This window comes from Choloepus didactylus, chromosome 1 (assembly GCF_015220235.1).
Source record: "Choloepus didactylus isolate mChoDid1 chromosome 1, mChoDid1.pri, whole genome shotgun sequence".
In the NCBI taxonomy this organism is placed as follows: Eukaryota; Metazoa; Chordata; class Mammalia; order Pilosa; family Megalonychidae; genus Choloepus; species Choloepus didactylus.
The window spans coordinates 80,332,862-80,347,124 of record NC_051307.1 but is presented as its reverse complement, the minus strand read 5'-3'; the positions used below and the strand labels follow the sequence as shown (position 1 = coordinate 80,347,124).

The 14,263-nt window shown below is 32.9% G+C and overlaps 1 protein-coding gene across 13 annotated transcripts in view; it reads left to right on the top strand.

The window, feature by feature from the left end:
* The window catches only part of ZBTB20 (zinc finger and BTB domain containing 20), a 911,487-nt gene that overhangs the window by 566,839 nt on the left and 330,385 nt on the right, over positions 1-14,263 (top strand). For 2 of the 13 annotated variants that reach the window (XM_037835770.1, XM_037835753.1), the window contains exon 6: positions 7,120-7,199. The exons of the other annotated variants lie outside the window; for them this stretch is intronic. The gene's annotated coding sequence lies outside the window, so the exon portion shown is untranslated. The remainder of the gene's footprint in view (positions 1-7,119; positions 7,200-14,263) is intronic. 13 annotated transcript variants of the gene reach the window in all.

Sequence of the window (14,263 nt, the reverse complement as noted above, 5' to 3'; positions counted from 1 at the left end):
TGATAACAATTCTGGATTGTTTTATGGGGTTAGCAAAACCCTGATAGCAAAACCTAACAAAAATATTACAAGGAAAGAACATTATGGGTCAACATCACTCATGGGTCTAGATCCAAAATTCTTTAACAAAATATTACTGAAGTTCAGCAATATATTAACAGGATAATACCTCATGGACAAGTGGGGGTTATCTCAGGAATGCAAGGATGGTTTAACATTTAAAAATAAATTAATGTAATTCACCATATTACTAAGACAAAAGGAAAAAATGATAATTTCAGTTGATGCAGAAAAAGCATTTGAAAAATTTAACATGCATTCATGGTAAATAAAATCTCAGAAAACTGGCATAGAAGGGAACTTTCTCAACCTAATAAAGGAATTCTACAATTGATAGCATATTTAATGATGGAAGACAATGCTTTCTGCCTATGATCTAGTACAAGGCAAGGATATCTGTTCATACTAATTCTCTTTAACATTGTTCTAAGAATGCTTGTAAATATAATATGGCAAAGAAAATAAATTACAGGTATAAGGATATGAAAAGGAAAAATAAAACTGTCTTTGTTTACATATACCATGATTGTTTAGTGACTTATTTGCCAGGGCTGCCGTAATGAATACGATAAACTGGTTGGCTTAAACAACAGGAAGTGATTGTTTCAAAGTTTTGGAAGTTAGAAGTTCAAATCGAGGTATCCATGGGCCGTGCTTTCTCCAAAGTCTGTAGTGCTCTGGTAGTTTCTTTTTGGCAATCAATCTCTGCCTCTGTCACAAGGTAATCTGTCTTCTTTGCCCTCTGCCTGTAGATTCTGCTCTTCCTGCTCAGTCATCTCTTTCTCTGTCTAAATTTTCTTTCCTTATAAGGACTGTAGTCATAATGGATTAGGGATCACCCTGATTGAGTTTGGCCTCAACTAATTAGGATCTTCAAAGATTCTATTTACAAATGGCCAGGGTTCAGGACTTGGATATGTCTTATAGGGTGCATGATACAATCTATAACATATACATTAGAAAATCTTAAGGGATATACAGAGTACCTACCAGAGATCATAAATGCATTTAGCAAGGTTACAGGATCAATATACAAGAATTGTTTGTATTTTTATGTAGTAGTGGCAAACAATTTGGAAGTTAAATTTAAAAATCAATTTACAATAGCATAAAAATATAAAACACTCAGGAATAAGTTCAAGTAAAGAATGCAAGCCTTCTAATCCAAAACTAAGAAGACCTTAATAAATGGAGAATTATCCCATGTTTATGAATGAAGTCTCAAAAGATTCAACACAATCCCAGTCAAAATCCCAATTTTTTTTCTAGGGAAATTGTCAAGTTGACTTAAAAATTTATATGGAATTGCAAAGAACCTAGAATATCCAAAACAACATTGAAAAAGAAAAACAAAGTCCGAGTAACTCGCACACGTATTTTCAAGACTTTCTATAAACGTACGGTAAGAAAGCCAGCCTGATATCTGCCCCCTCATCTCCTTATCCCCCCAAAACAACAAATAGGTCATTGGAACAGAAAGTCAAGATATCAACTCCAAATATATGGTCAATTGATTTCAATAAATGTGCCAAGATAATTTAATTGGAAAAAGAAATATTTTTTCAACAAATGTGCTGGAAAAAACAGATAAACATATGGAAGAAAATGAACCTTGATTCCTACCTTGCACTACATGCTAAAATTACTTTGGGATTGTATTAAATCCCTTACACACAACTAAGATTATAATGCTCTAGAAGGAAACACAGGGAAAACATTTTATGACTTTGGCATAGGGAAAATTATTTAGAGAAGACACAAAAAGCACTAAACATAAAAGAAAAAATTGATAAATCATACCTCATCAAAATGGAAACCTTTTGCTCACCAAAGCACTGTTAAGGAAATGTTAGGCCAGCCACAGATCAGGAGAAAATATTTGTAATACTTAGATCAACAAAGGATTTATGTCCAGAATATTATATAAAGGATGCCTGTAAATCAATATAAGTAGAAAAACAACTTAAAGAAATGGGAAAAAGACTTGAAAGTACACTTCACAGTGGAAGATATAAGTATGGGCAATATGCTCATTATAAAGTACTCATCATCAGACATACTAGTCATCAGGGAAATTCAAATTAAAATCACAGTGATATAACAGTTCATGCTTACTGGAATGACTAAAATAAAATAAAACATGACATTTAAATGTTGGCAAAATGTAGAATATTAGGAACTCTCATACGTCTGCTAGGGGGAATGTGAAATGGTACAACCACTTTGAAATGCTGTCAGTATCTTATAAAGTTAAATATATGCCTTTCTTATGACTTAGCAATTATATTCCTAAGTTCTTACCAGAAAGAAATGAAAACATGTCTTCAAAAAGACTTGTACAAGAATGTTTATAGTGGCTTTATTCATAATTGACTAAAACTGGAAACACCAGTATGTGGAAAATGGATATAGTCATAGAATGGAATACTAATAAGCAAATAAGCAAACAAACAAAAAAACAGTGATATACACAACCATGTCATTGAATGTCAAAAATATGTTGTAAGAAAAGAAACAGGTTACAAAAGAATGCATATTGTATGATTCCATTTATATGAAGGCAAAACTAATCTATGATAACAAAAATCAGAATATTGATTGTTTATGGGATATAAGAATGCAAGGGAACTTTCTTATAGCTCTATAGGGGTGGTAGTTACGTGTATGCATACATTTTATCAAAATTCTTTGTATTGTCTATTTTAAAATCCATGCATTTTTCAGTTTGTAAAATTTACATCGTTTTTTTTAAAAATATGTAATATTTTTTTCCATTGATGATCATGGTCCCTCTAAATCAATTTTTTTTAAAACTGCATGCTTGCCCCAGTCAACTCACCTAAAGCGCTTTATCCATTTTGCTAAGTTTCCCTGGACCATGTCCCAGTTGACCTTCAAGGCTGTGTTAAAACCCTGATTTTCTTCCTGTTGTTCTGATTCCCAGAGATGTGGTGGAGCATAAATTGTCAAAACTTGGGAAAACTTGGCAATTTTCGGGGTAAAGAAAAGAGGTATCTAAGAAGAAGCCCAGATGCAGCCTTGGACAGGCATTGCTATTTCAGCCAAGTTTTCACTGCTCATTTTCAGTTTTCTCTTTTGTGAATGCTGTTGTTCCATACTATATTTCATTTCTTGAGCAAGAGTTGGGGGAAAATGGAGTAATTTACATTTACTTTTTGTTTGATTGCATGTTGCAAAGTTAATAACAAGCTCTAGCTTAAAAACTTCAAAGAATGTCATGGCTTTTAAATTTTTCCTTTTCTTTCTTTCCAATTTGCAACCAGTGGTTTTGTTTATTCCCTGCTTTACTCTATACTTTTAAATATTCATAGTAAAAAAAAAGAATAATTGAATATTCAAAGCTGAACAATATTTCACTTTGCTTACCACTTCCCTGCGTTTAACTATAAAGCTGGTGTTCTGGTAGTAGTATATGATTGAGAATTCTGCTTTACCTAAAATACTTTTTGTTTTCAAGCTATATATGTGTCATCAGGTCTTGTCTTATTTTACTCCTCTCCACCTAGCCTCAACAAATATTGCCCAAGTGTAACTGTAATGCTGTTTCTCTTTTGTAGTGGGTGATTATTAAAGCATTTAATACCTGAATTATGAAATGTAAACAAGAGCATGTTAACCTGGCTGAGTTATTTCCTTTCTTGTTTCTTTAACACATATTCTAGCACAGTCTATCAACGCCAGATGGCAACTACATTTCGATACACTGAATATTTACCAAGTTATGTGGTGTACTTTTGAAGTATTTTTTATACCGTTTCCATCAAATGAGCTGACTCATCCCTCATTCATTTATTCCTGCTTTTAACAAGTTGCATTTTTTAGAAACTTGACCTCAGCTTTATCAAAATGATAAATATTTTTAAATGATGCATCAGATGTTCTGAAAGCCTGACATCTTACATCCTATGACTATCATGTATATTGTTCAATTTTAAAAATGCTAACAATGTACCAATTTCTGTCATTTATTTCAATGAAACTTTATTCCACCTACATTTTTCTGCGTTAGCAGATAAGAATGTGGTAGAATATATGTATTTAGACATCTGTAGGAAATTCAGGAAATTAAGACATCTATGGTTGAAATAATTTAAAATGGCCTTGAAAATAACAACTGCATAACTGGTATTTGTGTCCAAAGCCTAAATAAGGTGTCCTATGTTTAGGGTCTAATGAAAGATTTGGCCTACTGAAAAGGAGAAGGAGAAGGAGGAGGAAAAAGGAGGGAAGAAGGAGGAGGAGGAGAAAGAGAAAACTAAAAGGCCCCCAGAATACTTGGAGTCTCTTTCATGTTTTCTTCTAGCTATCTTGATCTTCAAGGGAATATGTAGTTGTGAGAATACTCTCATTTTTTTTTTGCATATAGAAACTGATATTCCTTAATCTAAGAATATGGGAAATAATAGAAGAAAGTATGGATGGATAAAAGTTCATTGCATTGAAAAATGTGGGTAAGGCCATTGCATATTCTAAGAACTCTTTCTGGCCTATTGATCTCTGAAGAGTATTTTCAGTCATTATTTAGTTTTTTCTGGCTACTTGTCAATGATTTTTCAGACATAATAGAGTCTGAACATCTTAAGAAGTTAAGAATCAGTCATTTAAATAAAAGACTGGGAGTTTTCTTTGTGAATTTTTTTTTTTAAATTGTTGTAGTTTTTCTTTTTGTCTTTTTAAAAGCAGACGAGGGATATTTGGAAAGATTCTAACATAGAGAAATATGAAAGGCCCTATTTAGTTTTACTAAAAATCTCCCATGTTAACTCTTATCCATTATATCCATTATATTTCCTGGTCCATTATGTAGTTAAAATCTTTTTTTTTTTTTTTTTTTTTTTGACATCACATTTTGTATTGTGTCTAGTCTGGAATAGGTTCTCAAAAGTACTGATTGTTTTTATTAGTTTATTCGTGCACATAAAACTCTTAGCATAGTGCCTGATACATATTGTATGCTCAGTTATTCATTATATTGTATTATTATTGTTATTACTCTTTAAAGGAAACTTTAATCAGCCTTTCAAAATTATGTCACTTAGTCTATCCTTTTATAAAAGATTTGGAAAACTATGTAGTGTGAATTTAAGGTAATTTGAGTTAGTGGAAAGGGAATCTTTAGAGGCAAACCAATACTGACAGTACTGAATTCTTTAAGGTCTGGATTAGAATTAGTTTTTTTATATGTATACATATCATTTGAGATCAATGACACATGTGGAATTTCTCTCTATATAGACCTTGCCAGCTTATTCACCTATATGACTTCCTGAAAGAGGAAGTACATCCCAGTGAAGTACACCCATGATGTCACAAAGCAGACTTGAGTCCACTATGCATCTATTTAGGTTTTGTGGATCTACAAAACTGCCTGCGATTTCTTTAGAAAGGAATCTCATGGTATTGCACATTGTCTTATTAAATGAGCCCAGAAGATTTTCTTTGTTCACTTTTAATAGCCCTTTTGTGTGTAATCAGTTCTTGAGAGCTAGAATTTCTGAAGTGTTTATCTTCTTTATTTTATAAGTTTGCTTGAATGTTTCTAACTCTGTGGAGTCTCTTCTGATTGAATGGTAATCTTTTGCATTCAGTCAGCAAAGAGTTAGCTGTAAAAGCATTGTGGGGAACCAAAAAAACAACCAAAAAAACGTTTTCCTTATAGTTTATAGCATATTCCTCTCCCTGAGGTAGATAACAATGAAAAAATGACAAATCTTCTTTGGCTTCTCTGCCAGATTAAACTGTGGGATAATTAAGCTATTGTATTATTTGAAGGAGATAGGAAATGGATGGGCATAGGTTAAAATTTTGAACTATGAGGCACTTCAAATTTAATGAGGATCATTTTATTTAGTACCATATTGGTCAACTGCTTAAAATTATATTATTTTTAAGTCCTTAAAGATTTAATTTCTGAGGCTGCTAATTAGTCAAAAGAGTAGGAGCTGGAATAAATCATGATATTGTCCTTACTTTTATTTCAGGAGGCTCTACCTTCTATGTCTACATCGCTTGAGTTTGTTGCCTTTGGGTTGAAACTTAATGATAATTCCCTGACAGTGTTAGTGATCTTCCCCTACTATACTTATGAATTTTTCCATACATTGGGACAAATTCTAGTCAAGCTAAATTGTTTTGTTTGTCTAAATTCTATTTCAGGTGGAATTGCATTTCTCTATTAAGCTGTTATTCTTCTGGATTATTGCATACAATTTATCAAATCCTATTTTTTAGGGGGCAGCCTTTCAATCCTGATTAATATGGCATTATTATTGCATATTGCACAAGTTAATAAAATAATTAACAGTATACTTTTTTGAATGACACTTCTAAATTAAAGATATTGCCATTCAGTTATGTCAGTGCTTGGAAGACTGTTTTGGATATGGTGAGTTTTCCTCTAACAAGAAAAGATTATCATGTTTCCTTATTTACATAATGACACTTAACTCACAATACTTTTAATAAGTTATTAACTGTGCAGAGGTATATAATATGCTTAGCAAAATGGTGATATACAATAAACACTCAATAAATGGTTCCTATGAGTATTATACATAAAATGTTTATAGCTATTAATGATACTAAAATACTTATAATAGTATGATTAGTACAACATCTAATATGTAATAAATACCCAGTAAATATTATTTATAATAATTAATAGTTTCCTTAGTAAAGTTTTTTATTAACTGGTGTGCCAGGGTAATAATGGAAGGAATGTCATAACAAAGTTAATACCACCATTAGAACAACTAATCAAAACATAGTACTAAATGCATTTAATATAAATTTATTTAATTAAAATTTATACTTAAAGTATACCTCTTCACTCTTCTGATAGACACCCCTTCCAAAGTGTAAATAGAGAACACATTCCATAATGTGGAAACACTAAGCATCAAACTTTCATGAAAAAATCTCTAAAAGGTTAACTTTAAAAATAATAAAATCTAGTATCATTTTCTGTTTCTTAGTTGATCTTTAGTTTTTTCAAATGATAGATATTAGAAATTAATCCTTCTTCCTCCACTCCTACAGTTTTATCAATTAACCAATGAAGAGATGTCAACAAAGTACCACATGATCAATTGGCAATTGGCAAGTGACAATTACAGGAAGTGAGTACTCTCAGGATTAGAAATCTTTTCTTTTTTTCACATAAATATCATAATCAGTAACTCCTTACCCAAGATCCAGGTTTGAGAGATACTACAGATGTACTGAGTACCTAGTTAGAATATGTAACTCAGGTTTCGTAGTTACTCACCATTTTAGAGATGAATTAACTGAGATTTAAAGAAGTTGATTAACACCAATAATAAGTAATGGAGTTTGATTTTAGATTCATGTCTGTCAGACCCTAAAACCTCTATCACATTATTTCTTTCACTCATTCTAAGTAAATTGCCGAAAGCTCTCCCAGAAGTTTAACCCTACCTTAGACTTCAGAGACTCCCCAATGGACACCTATGGCTTTGATACCTATGGCTTGATATTTGTCCTCTGTCTTTGAGTTACCAGAGACGTAGAGATGCTGGGAGGGAGGAAGGGGAGAATGTAAGGAGGGAATGATGAATATTCCACTCCAGCTTCCTCTCCTCTCATCTTTATCCTCCAGAGAAAAAAATGCAAAAGTCCTCCCTTCTTGGGAAGTATAAAGCTACCCTGACTAAGTTGTTTCTAGCACAGAATTCTGGACCTTTTTTTTTTTTTTCCTTTTTAAAGGCACCTCTTAAACGTTCCCTTCTATGTAATCTGCATATTGTACTGAGGTTATTTATCTTCTTACATTTTGCAGGTTCCCTTAGGAATACACTTAGCAACAGACTTCCTTACAAACTGCCTGGGAAAGTTTAAGGGAATCAAATTCCTTGCAATTAAACAAAATAGTGCTTTTGAATGGAAATTTAATAGCAAATTAGACTGGCATCATTACAGGAGGATGAATGAAACTTTTGTTTCCTTTACATTTACAATATAAAAGTCAACTAACTCTCCATTATAGAATGGGCTGCAAGGAAGAGATTCTTCTTCTCCTTCTTCTCTCTCTCCTTCCTTCTTCCTTCTTCTTTCTTTCTTCTTATTTTATGATATCTCTTCCTTTCACTGCCTTCTATTAATTTTACCTCCAAAATACATCTTAAACCTGGTTACTCCCTCCCATTGCCATTGTCGGTTGCCTTATGCCTTTACTTTTAAAAAGTTCATAATGGCGTTTCCCTCCTCTATCTAATCTCTTTCTTCCCCAAATACAAACTCTAATATAAATGAGGAAAGAGATGCCTTTCCTTCTCTTTAAACTAGGTCTTCTCCTTTTTTCATCCCCACATAGAAGTTTCCCAAACTTCTCCCATTCACAATTCATCCACCTGAGAAATGGCATCAGGAAAGGGCTTGCATCAATAGCTCCTTTTTGGCCTATCTCCCTCCCACTTACCTGCTTTCCACATATTTCTTCTTTCTTGTGTGGAGATTTTTTGAAAACTAAGAAATTTGATAAAAATTTATTTCTAAAATGATTATGCCCTATTTTTTTATAAAAGGCCCCAAGAAGATGTCTAAGGATAAAAAGGTTACTCCATCAGAGTTTCCTATCACCTTCAATAATCATTCTCCTCTACAGTCATGTCTGAACTTCTCAGTGCTTTGGACTTTATGCCATAGTCAAGAGCTCTATTTCATCAATCTTTCTTATCCTCTTTCCTTTATTCCTCAAAGGTACATGATTTGTTCAGTGAAGAACAAAGAATGAAATATCTCCTGCTTTATATTTTCATGCACAACATTCTTTGTAATTGAATGCACTTTTAAATGCTATTAAGAGTGATGAGGGCTCGAGTCAGAGAAAAGTATTTATGTCTAATGAAATTACCTGGTAAAACCATATGGCTAAATAAATACTCATTTAATGGATAAAATTAATTTGGCTTCTCCATGAAATTGACCATAACTAAAGACTGCTTGTATTAGAGGTATATTTAATTTAAGGACTCACATGACATTTCCACAGCTCAACATCCGTGATTGAGGCACTGGAGAAAAAACTAATAATAATAATAAAATAAAATCGTTAACATTCAATAATGCTATCCATTGTAAACTGATGCCAGCAAGAGAAATATCAGGAAACAGCTGGCTGAAACAAATAGTTAAAACATCTCAGGAATTAACAAATGAGGCCAATTTCCAGATAGTGCTATCAAGATAAAGGAAGATTGTCTTTGAGTGATTAGGGAAAAGGTGAGAGGTAGAGTTGAGGGATCCTCATCATTTCACTATATACTTAATTAGATTTGTGAGTAATGCTTTAGATTGCATTAATAAAGATTTGAGGTGGATATTAAGTAATCAGTTATAAGGATTCTTTGTTAATATATATTTGTGTTTGAGAATAATTGGTAGTAAAGAAAATTTCTGTAAATATTATTTACATAAAATGTGTTACATTATATGAATTCTTATAGAAAAGAATAGCTGATCTTTGGTATTTGCTCATCAATGTAATCTTCCACAATTGGTCCTCCTGAACACTAACATTTTATTTTATTTTACTTTATTTGGGGGTTGTGTTTAGTTCTTATTTATATTTTCTTTCTTTATTTTTTGATGAACTTTTATTGAGATATATTCACATACTAGATAATCATCCAAAGTGTAAAATCAGTAGTTCACAGGATCATCATATAGTTGTTCATTCATTACCATAACCAATTTTGAACATTTTCATTACTCCAAAAAAAAAAAAAAGAAGAAGAAAAATAAAACAAACACCCCAAACATCCCATACTTCTTATCCTGCCCTATTATTTATTTATTGTCCTTATTTTCTTACTCATCTGTCCATACACTGGATAAAGGGAATGTCAGTTGCAAGGTTTTCACAATTACACAGTCACACCATAAAAACTATTTAGTTATACAGTCATCTTCAAGAATCAAGACTACTGGATTACAGTTCAACAGTTTCAGGTATTTCCTTCTAGCTATTCTAACACACCAAAAACTTAAAAGAGATATCTATATAATGCATAAGAATAACCTCCAGAGTGACCTCGCAACTCTATTTGAAATCTCTCAGCCACTGAAACTTAATTTTGTTTCATTTCTCTTCCCCCATTTTGGTCCAAGAAGGTTTTCTCAATCCCATGATACTAGGGCCAGGCTTATCCCTGGGAGTCATGTCCCACACTGCCAGGGAGATGTACACCCCTGGCTGTCATGTCCCATGTATGGGGGAGAGCAGTGAGTTTACCTGCAGAATTGGCTTAGAGAAAGAGGCCACATCTGAGAAACAAAAGCGGTTCTTGGAGGTGACTTAAGGCATAATTATAAGTAGGCTTAGCTTCTCCTTTGTAGGAATAAGTTTCATAAGGGCGAGCCCCAAGATTGAGGACTTGGCCTATTAAATTGGTAGTTCCCATGCTTGCAAGAATATCAGAAATTCCCTTGGTGGGGAAGTTTAATATTTCTACATTTTTTCCCAGTCCCTCAATGGGGCTTTGAAAATACTTTTTTATTCATTGCCCAAATTACTCTGGGATGTATCAGTGCATCACACTAATCTGTACAAACCATCAAGATCTTACTCCCTAAAAAGGTCCATGTAATTATGGTGTGCGAATATACTGATCATACAAGTTAAATTAGATAGTATGCAATGGAAATTATAAATTTTGCAACAAATAAATATCTCTTCCTTTGGTTTTACACAGAAGTTGAGGGTTTTAAGACACAGTAAATATCATCCTTTGCCCTTTAGTCTGATTTACCTTAGTCCTAACCAGATCAACTTCATTCATATCTTTAATTGAAGTCTGATCTCTTTTTCAGCTTTTTAAACAGTTGCTCTATGGGGTAATGCAGACTTTCATAGTTGCAAAACTCTAGCTTTGAGTCTCAGGTGCCATAGAAATACCCAAAGTTCCAGGGAGCAACCAGGTTATACACAAAGAGCTTAGCACCTCACAATTTAGAAATAACCGTAACAACTCAGGAGCATATGTGACTGCTATAAGAGCTTACAATCTAGGAACCTTTACAGTAAGCCTTCCCCTGATAACCCATGTTCTCGAATTCAATTCTCAGAGTTTGCACATTATATTTAGTCCATATTAGTGAGGCATTGTAATTTTTTTTTTCTTTTCATTTCTGGCTTATTTTATTCAAAATAGTGTCCTCAAGGTTCTTTCACCTAGTTGCATGTCTTACAACTTCATACCTTCTTGCAGCCACTCAATATTCCATTATATGTGTACACCACAATTCGCCCTTCCGTTCGTCAGTCAGTGTACCCTTAGGCCACCTCCATCCATTGCAAATTGTGAATATTGCTGCCACAAATATCACTGTGCAAATAACCATTTGCATCCCTGCTTTCAGTTCTCCCAAGTATATACCTAATAACAGGGTTGCAGGATCATAGGGCAACCCTATACTTAGCCTCCACACTGCCCTACAGATAGACTACACCATTCCACTTCCCTACCAGTGAATAGGTACATCCCTGTCTCCACATTTTCTCCAGCACTTGTATCTTTGTTTATTTTTTGAACAGTTTTATTCATACACCGTACAGTCCATCCTAAGTAAACAATCAATGGTTCCTGGTATGAGCACATAATTATGCATTCATCACCACAATTTATATGAGTACATGTCCATTTTTTCCACAAAGAAAGAAGAGGGAAAAAATGAAGACTATAAATAAATAAATAAATAAATGTAAATAAAATTAAAAGGAGAAAGAAAAACAGTAACACGAAGAATCCCATTCTCCTTCCATATATCCCTCCCTTATTGACATTTAGCTTGTATATATTGCCTTTGTTACACTTCATGGACGTGTATTCTAATGTTACTGTTAACAAAAGACTCTAATTTACATTGGTTGTATTTTTTCCACATATCATCCCATTTTCAGCACCTTGCAATGTTGACATTCATTTGTTCTCTTTCATGTAAAAACATTCTTATATTTATACCTTTAATCATCATCATTGTCTAGTCTCAGTTATCTTCTTTCTTTCCTTTTGGTGTAAGCCTTCCTTTTTCAACCATATTCACACTAAGCTTGTTCAGTGTGCTTACAATATTGTGCTACCATCAGGTAGCTATCCATTTCTGGATCTTTACAATCAATCCTGTTGAACATTCTTTACTCCTTCAGCATCAAATGCTCAATCTCTACAATCCTTCTATCCCCTGATATCCTGTGTTCTCAATTTTAACTCTCAAAGTTCACTCATTAATGTTGATTTATATTAGTGAGGCCATACAGCATTTGTCCTTTTATATCTGGCTGATTTTGCTCCACATAATGTCTCAAGGTTCATCCATGTTGTTATGTGCTTCATGACTTTATTCTGTCTTACAGCTGTGTAATATTCCATCATATGTACATCTTCCATTTTGGTTTTTGGATTTTATATGTCATATCTTATTTTTTCTCTCTCTTTCTTTTTACACTTACTGGTGGTCTTAATTTCTATACTTTTTTCCAAACCGCTCATTCTTGTCTTTTCCTATCTGCCTGTAGTGCTCCCTTTAGTATTTCTTGTAAAGCAGGTTTCTTGTTCACAAACTCCTAAAGCGTCTGTCTGAAAATATTATAAATTCTCCCTCATTTTTTCTGTTATTTTGATTAATTTTTTAATTGAGATTGTTGACATACCATACAATTATCCAACTGCTCCCCATTCTTTAGCCTTGTTTTATATCCTGGTAACTTATATTTCATGTCTATGATTTTACATGTTATAATTAGTTCGTATCAGTGAGACCCTGCAGTATTTATCCTTAGGTATCTGACTTATTTCACTCAATATAGTGCCCTCAAGGTTTCTTCATCACCCCAATTTTTAAGACAGTTTTGTTCACACAGTGTACATTCCATCCTAAGTAAACAATCAATGGTTCCCTGTATAGTCACATATTTATGTATTCACCACCATCACCACTATCTATATAAGGACATCTCCATTTCTTCCACAAAGGAGGAAGAATCAAAGAAGGTAGAGCGAAAAGAGAAAAAAAAAAAAGAAAGAGAAAAAAAAAAAAACAAAAAACAAAACAACAACAAAAACATGCCATTATCCATAGGAGAAAATTATAAAATTGCTAAATTAATTTTTTATTTACTAGTTCATTTCCAGACCTAGTAAATTCATTAAAATTATACCCTAAATAAACTTTATCCTGTCTACCCCCAACTACATAATTATGTGGTGTAAGGGCTTTCTGTCCTACTTACCACTTTGGCATCTCAATAATTAGCTACAAAATGAATTAACTACATTGTTATGCAACAATATAGATGAGTTTTAACAATATAATATTAAGTAAAAAAAAAAAAAAAAACTAAATTCCCCAAATTACATAGAAGATAAGTTTATAAATTTAACTTGAAAGAATGAATGTGGACCTCTACCTCACACCATATACAAATATTAATTCAAAATGAACCGAAGGACAAAATATAAGCACTAATACTGTAAAACTCTTATAAGAAAACAGGTAAATATCTTCAGCACCTTGTGTTAGGCAATGGATTTTTAAATTTTACACCAAAAGCATGAGCAAAAAGAAAAAATAGATAAAGTGGACTTCATTAAAATGAAAAATTTTTGTGTTTCAAAGGACACTGTTAGAAAGTGAAAAGATATTTGGAAACCATATATCTAATAAGGGTTTAGTATCCAGAATATATAAAGAACTCCTACAACTTAACAACAAAAGGACAAACAATTGAATTAAAAAACAGGCCAAGGATTTGAATAGACATTTCTCCAAAGAAGATACTCAAATTGTCCATAAGTATATGAAAAGATGCTCAACATCCTTAGCCACTAGAGAAATGCAAATTAAAACTAAAATAAGATACCATTTCACACCCATTAGGATAGCTGTTATTAAAAAAAACTGAAAATAACAAGTGTTAGCAAGGATGTAAAGAAATAGGATTCCTGATACCTTGTTGGTGGGAATATGAAATGGTGCAGCCACTGTGAAAAACGGCTTGGTGGTTCCCCAGAAAGTTAAACATAGCATTACAATATGATTCAGAAATTCCACCTGTAGTTATATACCCAAAAGAAAGCGGGGACATGGACAGATATTTGTACACCAATGTTCATTGTGGCATTATTCATAATAGACAAATATGGAAGCACCCCAAGTGTCCATC